Genomic DNA, 9,797 nt, shown 5'->3' with positions numbered 1-9,797 from the left:
CTGACTTGTTCTATTGAATATTCCCTGGCATGTGTTAGAATGGAATTGAGAGTGCATGATATTAAAGATTCATATTTGTGAATGAGTGAGCATTTGGCTTGTCAGCGCAGAGAATGTAATGGTCGCTACTGCAGAAAACAATGCCTTATCGGAGGCACTGAGGAAATCTGAAAGGTAGATACATGGTGTAGCTAATAATCTACGTACCGTATATATTGGTAAAGGTTTCTAAAAACGAGGGATTGTAGTAATATTCAAAAAACAATTTTAAGGTAGAGTTTCCTTTAATATTTGCCTGATGTGGAAAAGTACAATATTGCAACAGATTGCCCTGGAGGCACCAACTAAATACTGCTATAATTACTAGCATTGCTCATGCAGCAGGCATTTTATATGAGATTATTGCAACTAGTTGTTAATGGGAGGAGTCCTTGAGTTTATATATGAGAGAATTCTGCAACGGTATCAAACAATTTCACAGGAAAACTTGAATCTCTGCTTCCAGACACCACACCACGGAATCATGTCTAGCTTCTTAAACCAAGCCCAGCAGAAAGCTGACGAAACCGGTAAGCAATAAAATGAGCTAGCTCTAGTACCTATTACTTAGAGTCAGTCCACATGGAGATAATGATATAAGAGATAGGATGAAAAGGGAACATTTTACATGTAGCTGAGGCCAGTTTCACACGAGCGTATTCAGCGCAAGAAATCAGCTCCTTGTGTCAGAGGTATTTCCCATCCTGAATGCTGCCCCTATGACATGGACCCACAGCATTATAATGATTTATAATACTGTGTGTTCCCACTCAATGTCAACTCTAATGATTGGCACTTAGGGAATTGTTGGAGTACAATTTATAAGAGTTGAGATTGGGCAGTAACACACAGCATTATAAATCATTATAGTGCCGTGGGTCCAAGTCATAGCAGCAGCATTCAGGAAGGGAAATACCTCTGATGGAGGTACATGAGCCGATACGCTCGTGTGAAATGGCCTTTCTCATTAAACGGTTTAAGCATATATCTTGTTTTAAGAAAATTTCTACAGCTTACGGCACTTAATTCCTGTTGATATTGTGGGGACTCGCTCTGGCAGACAGGATTAGCGCACGCAGTATAGAGGCAACAACAAGTTATTTGGATGAAACAGTTCAGTGTTTTATTCACACTTTAGGCAAGTGACAAAACAAGCAGTGATATTCAAACAAAAAGTCACCTTGCGGTGTTGGTGGTAATTTACACACCATGCGGCAATTCTGCCTCAAAGAGTCCTTGACCATAGCAGCACCAACTTATTTTCACACCAAACAGGTAGCAAGCCTTCATCCAGACACTAAGCTCCCAGATCCCAACACAGAGACATGACTTCTGAGCCCAGCTGCCTATTTAAGGACAGCCAGGTGCTGCCAAAACCCGGACCGGCATTTAAAATCTGATCCAGTATTTGACCTCATCTGGCTGTAAATCAGCCCAACAGCACATGCTGGGAGGAAAATACCGGTTTTCCCAGACCAAACCGCTCACTGTGTCACAATATGCACATCTGCATCAATCCATATGAATGTGAATCATTCAGAGTTCCAAAACACTAGATATATCATAATTGTAAAGGGTTCTATAGAACTAAAATCTGTTTCTATTTCATACTAAATGTCTCCACTCCAGGGCTGGTGCTGTAAAGTCAGTATATACAGGTGAAACTCGAAAAATTAGAATATCATGCAAAAGTCCATTTATTTCCCTAATGCAAATTAAAAGGAATTGGATTAATGCAGCTTAAAATTAGAATTTTGTGAAAAGGTTCAATATTCTAGGCTCAAAGTGTCACATTCTAGTCAGCTAATTAATCCATATCCCCTGAGCAAAGGGTACCTCAAAATTGTGACTTTGGGGTTTCATAAGCTGTAAGCCATAATCATACAAATTATAGCAAATAAAGGCTTGAAATATCTCGCTTTGCATGTAATGAGTCTATCTCATATATTAGTTTCACCTTTTAAGTTGCATTACTGAAATAAATGAACTTTACACGATATTCAAATTTTTCAAGTTTCACCTGTATATTTGCTTCATTGATCTGTAGGTAGAGAGCTCAAACACAGGACATACATTGGTTTCTGTGGCGTACTAAGGGGGGGGTGTGGGGGGGCGGTCCGCCCCGGGTGCCGGCTCTCAGGGGGGTGCCAGAAGCAATTAGTGCTTCCATCAATACAGAGCTCATTGCTGGAGCGCCGGGAGCAGCGGTCCTGTCACTCACCGCTCAGCTCCCAGCACTCCTCCCCTCCCTCAGGCTGGCGGCGCACAAAATGGTGAAGCAGAAAGACTTCTTCCCGCTCCACCATTCAGCCTGCAGACACAGATCACGCTGCCAGCCTGTGTGGGCAGAGCCTGCAGCCCAGAAATCTGCATAAGCGCCGCCCACACTGCTGCAAAGCGATCTGTGCCTGCAGGGAAGAGAGGTATGTGAACTTTTTTTTTATTTTTATACAGAGGTGGCACAGAGGGCTTTATTACTATGGGAGGGGCACAAAGGACTTTATTACTATGGAGGGGGCACAGACGACTTTATTATTATGGAGGGGGCAAAGAGAACTTTATTACTATGGAAGGGGCACAGAGGGCATTACTACTATGGAGGGGGCACAGAGGGCATTACTAATGTGAAGGTGGCACAATGGGGATTATTACTGTGCAGTGGCACAGAGATGGCATAACTACTGTGAGAGGGGCACAATGTGGGCATAACTACTGTGAGAGGGCACAATGTTGGCATAACTACTGTGAGGGGGCACACATCTGTAGAAAACTACTGTGAAGGTTGTACAATGAGGGCAACACTACTGTGAGGGGGTACAATATTTTTTTTTTAAGTATTGGGGGGAGGGGGATAGAGAAAGGACGAGCCCCGGGTGCCAAACACCCTAGGCACGCCACTGATTGTTTTTTTTGGGGGAGAAACAAACTCATGCTATCCATTCAGCCCCTGCGATGGCTGAAAATATGTGACATCACTATATCTGTCTAGCAGTGCAAAAAAGTTGATTGTTAAAGAATAACATGGAGGCTCTTGTATACGCTTTGTATATACTCGTTTTAGTTGATCTATTTATGGATTGTCTACTATCTTGGTTCCTTCTTCCACTGTCATATGGTTCCCCTAATGCAGTTCACATTTCCAATGATGCTTTTGGCACAGACACAGAGGTGTCAGAACCTGATCCTAACACTTGCTCTATGTCCTATCTAAGCAAGTATGTGATTAGTGACATAGAACTGATATCCCCAACTCAGAGGGTCCAACATGTTGCAGTTTCAGTCTGTCTCGTCTGCCTCCTGGTTGTGATAGGTTTCTACTCTCAACTCTTAAAAGCAGGTAGTAGAGGAGGGCAGTTTGAAGCTGTACCTCACAGAAACACTGGAGACTCTGCACAAAGCAAACACTGATAGTATAGAGAGGCAGTGTGCATAATGAGATATCTATTTCTGCAGACATTTATTGTAGGGTCTCAACAATAGTGGTGAGGCTTATTGGCATAGTGAGTTGTCTGAGAACTGCAGGATGCTGATATTATCTTGTAGCTCACAGGAAGTTAGCCACACAGGAGGGACTGACATCCTGTCTAAACAGAAGAGCAAGTTCTCGACTTGTGGTCAGACTAGGATCACATGATACAGCTGCCCATGACTAAAGCAATCAAAATGTGTGAATGTCAGTGAGTTGGAATAAAATGAACCACACTGCTAGAATACTGCTGACGAGTACCACAATAAATGCTGGAGTGCTTCTTCCATTGGCATAGAGCAGAAAAAAATAGAAGGTCTTAAAGAAGGACTAGATATTAGAAATTGGTAATAAAGTACAGTTTTTGCATTTGGATGGGGCTCATGTTTTCCCTGCATTTATTGACGTACCGAAGTATTACAAATGTAACTGCACATATAGAATAGAAGGTTCCAGCAGAGTTGACCCTTTAAAACGTAACTTTTACTGATTTAATCAAATAAAATAAAACCACCTTTGTGATTCACCAGTGAAACAATTTGTGAAACAAACGATATACAGATATAAACACTTTACACGGGATAACCAACCAGTGGTCTGGTTATAGAGGTATGGTGTACAAAGGGCAGTATACAGGGGAGTATGTAGATAACTAGTCTGTCCCTATACTCACCCTGAATCACTACTCAGCCCAGGGACGTCCCCTGATGGTGGAGACTCCCTGTCCTCGTTCCTGGACTGACTGCCCTATGTATACCCTCCTCTCAATAAGTGATATCTGGCTGTCCCGCATAGATAACGGACATTAACTGTGTCACAGCCAAACGATGCCTGTGTAATACACAGCCCACATAGATGAAAAACTGAGACAAATAATATAATATAAAAGTGCAGAGGGAAAGATAAATCCTACAGCACCATTATGAGAAGCCTGGAAGGAAAATTTGATGACACGATGTTCCCAGGCTATTACTCATCAATACCCCGACGCGTTTCCCCTATTGTTAGGTTCATCAGGGGGTCAGAAAACAGTCATGGGTAAACCGTTACATAAATAGATATTCAAAAGATATACTCATGATACATATGGAGAACATAGGATCGGATACGCAGACGTTGATGTAAATGTGGGACCAAACGGACCATATGATATATCCCACTTATATTCATGGTCTGCCAGCTTGGTCAAAAAGCCCATTTAGATGAGGCCATATTATCCAAAGAATTTCTCTGGTGTTCCGACAGCTTCCTATGTCTCCAGATGGACATATAGAATAGTCTTTCTAATGTAATGATATGAAGAAATGGCCATGTGTAGATATCCTTACATGACAGATTTGACTTTGAGAACAATATTTCCTTCTGTCCTTTCTTGCTGGCTTCAGTAATTTAAACTTTTTTTTTTACTAACATATTACATAAATTACATAACTGCATCTGTTGAAACTAAATGGAGAAAAACTGTTCCCAAACTTCTCTACGTAGTAAAGCAGCTTATAGTAAATGTCTATAATACAGAAAGTTTATTCGATTTCTCCTTTCTGACAGTTAAGCAAGGAGAACAAACAGTCCAGGATTGTGTTGATAAAGGCAAAGAAGTTGGTCAACAAGGTAGGTTTATATCAGCATTTACACATATATAACAATATGTTTAGATGCCAACCATTTAATTTAAAGGAGTTCTCCTGGATAAGAAAAACATACCTGCTTTCTTCTAAAAACAGCACCAACCCTGTCCATGTGTTGTATCTGGTATTACTACTGACTCTCATTGAAGTGAAAGGGGTTGAGCTGCAAAAACACACACATGTGGACAAGGGTGATGCTGGTTTTAGAAGAAAGCAAACCTCTTTTTCTTGTACTGGACAACCCCTTTTAATTTCCACACACACACACACACCTTACCTCAACTTTCCCAAAAAAGGCTTACAGTGTTCTAAGGCAGATTTTATGTAGCATTTTTCTAAATATTTTGGCCAATATTCAACAGGAATATCTGAAACACACTATGAACAATGTGTATTGTTTGTGCCATTTTTACTCACTGGTGTGAATTTTGGGTCAGTGGTCATTTATTTCAAAAAGTATGCTTTAGGCATGTTTTTCAAGCATTTTTTCTAGAGAATTTTGTATTATTATGGAAATAAAATATGTAAAAAAAAGGCCAAAAATATATATATAAAAAAAAATAAAACACCCAGCATAAAATGTATGGTATTTTTAACATGTCTCCCCAACATGCCACAAAAGGTGTGTGAATGAAGCCTATGGGCTCTTGCACACGATGTTTTTTTCAGTGTTTTGCGTTCCGTTTTAAACGGATACGTTTTTCCATTTTTTGTTTCAGTAGTGTTTCCGTTTCCGTTCCGTTTTGCCATTCCATTTGGTTTCCGATTTTTGTGGATCGCAAACGGAAACGGAAGCATGGCATATACAGTGTACAGTAATTACATAAAAAAATTGGGCTGGGCATAAAATTTGCAATAGATAGTTCCACAAAAATGGAACGGATACAGAAGACATACATTCCATTCCGTTTTTTTTTTACAACCCATTGACATGAATGGAGCCAGGGAACGTGATTTGCGGGCAATAATAGGACATGATCTATCTTTGAACGGAATGGAAAAACGGAAATACGGAAACGGAATTGAATGGTTCCGTATACGGACCATATACCGAACGCAAAAAACAAAACTTAAACGGAAAAAAAAAAGTTTGTGTGCAAGAGGCCTAAAAGGGATGTCTGAGAGTTTAAAGGCCTTTCTGGGTGTTTAATATTGATGATAGGTCATCCTGAGTCCTCTTTAGGATAGATCAACAATATCTGATTAGTGCTTGAAGAGGTTGTGGTGCTCCCAGTGAGCTCCCCAGCCTACTCACAGCTTGCCAAGCACAGTGTTGTCTATTGTTTAGCGGCTGTGGTTTGTACTGCAGCTCTGGCTCATTCACTTGAATGGGACTGAGCTGCACCTAGGTCATCTGACCGATAAACGTGACATTGCTGGCCTCTTCAAACACCTGGTCAGCAGGGTGTCGGGAGTCGGACCCCCACCGATCTGATGCTGATGACCAATCCTAAGGATACAGGTGAAACTTGAAAAATTAGAATATCGTTCATTTATTTCAGTAATGCAACTTAAAAGGTGAAACTAACATGAGTTAGACTCATTACATTTGATTATGGCTTACAGCTTATGAAACCCCAAAGTCTTAATTTTGAGGTACCCTTTGCTCAGGGGGTATGGATTAATTAGCTGACTAGAGTGTGACACTTTGAACCTGGAATATTAAACCTTTTCACAAAATTAAAATTTTAAGCTGCATTAATGCAATTCCTTTTAATTTGCATTACTGAAATAAATGGACTTTTGCACGAAATTCTAATTTTTTGAGTTTCACCTGCATATCAATATTAAACCCCTGGAAAACCCATTAAAAAATTTAACTAGTTGAAAGAATTTTTTATAAATCTCCCACTGGTGCAGGGAAGAAATAGCAATTAAATAATGTTTGTTTTTTATGTTATTTCTTGTAGCCAATTTTATTTCTCAAAGTCTTGGATGACCCCCCCTTTAATCAAAATGTTTACATGTTTAATGTCTGAGAATACCTGAGATTTAAAATAGAAGATAAGCTTTGCCCTCCAGTTACATGGTGTCTCAGAAATGTAGTAAGACAAATCTTAAAAAGACTTGTGACCAGTGAACAAAGCTTTGACCAGAAGTATCCAGAAAAATAGTTAAGATGTACAATAATATGTAAGGCACCGACAGATTTCCAATGCCCAGTAATGATTAAGATTGGCAAATAGACTGCACATGGGTTACCTTACAACAACATGCTAATTATTATATCCATAACATATTCCATTCTGTTCCAGTTATTGACCAAGGATGTCAAACTGCCAAAAACACATGTGATCAAGTAACAGGACAAGTTGGTGATAAGCTCACTGGTGGATGGAAGAAGCAATCATAAAACAAAAAAATCATAATTCTGAACATGATTTTAAATAAATAATATGTATTTACTTTACCCACAGTGGTCAGTTTTATTTTTAACAATTCCAAAAGTATATGTCATTTCTTTTATGTTTTATTCTTCAAAAGTGCTGTTGACATCTACATTGGCTTTAATGGTTTTAGAAAAGATTTGTCTTCCTTTTAACTAGCCTAGTCTAACATAACTAGAGATGAGCGAATCGAAGTTGACGAAGTGGAATTCGACCCGAATTTCAGGAAAAATTTGATTTGCACCGAATCTGAATTTCCTCACGCTTCGTGGTAACAAATCGCATTTTTTCCTAAAATGGCTGCTGCACGTGTTAAGACATGGTCAAGGAACTCTGGCAACGAGGGATCACCTACAATGGCATGCATGCAGCTAGGGATGAGCGAATCGACTTTGGATGAAACATCCGAAGTCGATTCGCATGAAACTTGATTCTAAAACTGTACGGAGCAGGAGCACCGTACAGTATTAGAATGTATCGGCTCCGACTTCGCGCAATAGCTTCATAAGTTAATTTGCACTGTAAAAAAACATTTCACGAACTCGGGTTCGGTTCCAAGTGTGCATGTACAAACAGAACAACAGAATAAAGTGGTCTTAAAAGGCAAAAAATGCTCAAAACCCCACATGTTGTTGCGCATTTCTAGCCGGGGGAGTAAATCCTGCACATGTGATCCGTTGCTAACAGTAGTCCCCAGCAAAAATGCATACAATGGAGGATGCCCACATGTACTACAAAGACATCCTACACAGGATAGCCAAATGTGCGGATGTGATTGGCTAAATAACAGAAATTTACCAAAAAATGGTGCACTACAATGGTAAATGTAATTGACAATATACTGCTAAACACTCACACTGATAATAAAATGAGACTTTCGCCAATATATTCTTATGTCAAGAACATACCAAGCCTGCGCAACCTGTCAAGGTATCTCAAAGTGGCACAGGACCTAACGCTAACCTACCTGTGCCGTATGGGCAATTACAGGGGCATAAAGTCTGACGCAAAGCGAACAGCTCCCAGGTTACCTCCAGCATGAAATCACACATACAATGGGAGGAGGGAAGAGGCTGTGAGTCCCACCTATCACTGACTCGTGTGATGCAGGCCACACAGGTGCACCTGAATGTTACCCATAACTCAAAATAAAGGCACGTTCAAACCTCGAGTTGCCACACCTCCACGCGTGCAAGTACAAACAGAATAACAGAAAAAAGTGGTCTTAAAAGGCAGAAAATACTTAAAACCCCAAATGCTGTTGCACATTTCTAACTGGGGGAGCAAATCCTGCACATGTGATCTGTTGCTAACAGCAATCCCCAGCAGAAATGCATACAATGGAGGATGCCTGCAGCGGACCACATGTACCACAAAGACTTCCTGCACAGGGTAGCCAAATGTGCGGATGTGATTGGCTAAATAAAACAAATTGACAAAAAAAATGGTGCACTACAATGGTAAATGTAGTTGACAATATATGGCTAAACCCTCACACTGATATTAAAATGAGACTTTTGCCAATATATTCTTATATCAAGAACATACCGAAGCCCACGCATCCCGTCAAGGTATCTCAAAGTGGCACGGGACCTAACACTAACCTACCTGTGCCGTATGGGCAATTACAGGGGCCATATGGGCAATTACTGAAGGTAACAGCTCCCAGGTCACCTCCAGTGTGTCGGACTTTATGCCCCTGTAATTGCACATACAGCCCCTGTAATTGACCATACAGAACAGGTAGTTTAGCATTAGCATAAGACAGGGACCATTCTTTGTTCTGGGTGGTGGCACATATGTGTGGGCTGGCATGAGGAAATTCAATTAAAAGTGGTCCTCACAGGTGTTGAATTCCTCCGAGATCCATGCTTCATTCATTTTTAGAAAAGTAAGGTAGTCCACACTGTCGTGAGCTAGGCGAGTGCGCTTATTGGTCACGATCCCCCTGCTGCGCTGAACGTCCTTTCGGACAGGACACTGGACGAGGGGCAAGCCAAGAGTTCCATGGCAAATTGTGCCAGCTCTGGCCAAAGGTCAAGCCTGCACACACAGTAGTCCAGGGATTCCTCGCTTCTCAGAGCGTCCACATTGGCCGTTAACATGATGTAGTTGGACATCTGTCTGTCTAGGCATTCCCTGAGGCTGGATCTAGAGGGCGGCTGTCGATGGGTTGGCTGCAAGAATGATCTCATATTCGAAGTGACCAACACATCTTCAAACCGCCGTCTTCTTGCATGCGCGCTAGGATTAATACCCACAACTGTTTCTCTGTGG

At 41.0% G+C, this 9,797-nt stretch overlaps 1 long non-coding RNA gene across 1 annotated transcript; it reads left to right on the top strand.

The window, feature by feature from the left end:
• The first annotated feature begins 420 nt into the window (after nt 1–420).
• LOC121005301 lies at nt 421–7,543 on the top strand. The gene is made up of 3 exons (XR_005779908.1): nt 421–569; nt 5,054–5,116; nt 7,389–7,543. It is a non-coding gene; the product is annotated as an uncharacterized LOC121005301 (long non-coding RNA).
• Nucleotides 7,544–9,797: the final 2,254 nt, after the last annotated feature.

This window comes from Bufo bufo, chromosome 6, assembly GCF_905171765.1.
Source record: "Bufo bufo chromosome 6, aBufBuf1.1, whole genome shotgun sequence".
Lineage (NCBI taxonomy): Eukaryota > Metazoa > Chordata > Amphibia > Anura > Bufonidae > Bufo > Bufo bufo.
This window is presented reverse-complemented; position numbering and strand designations above follow the sequence as displayed.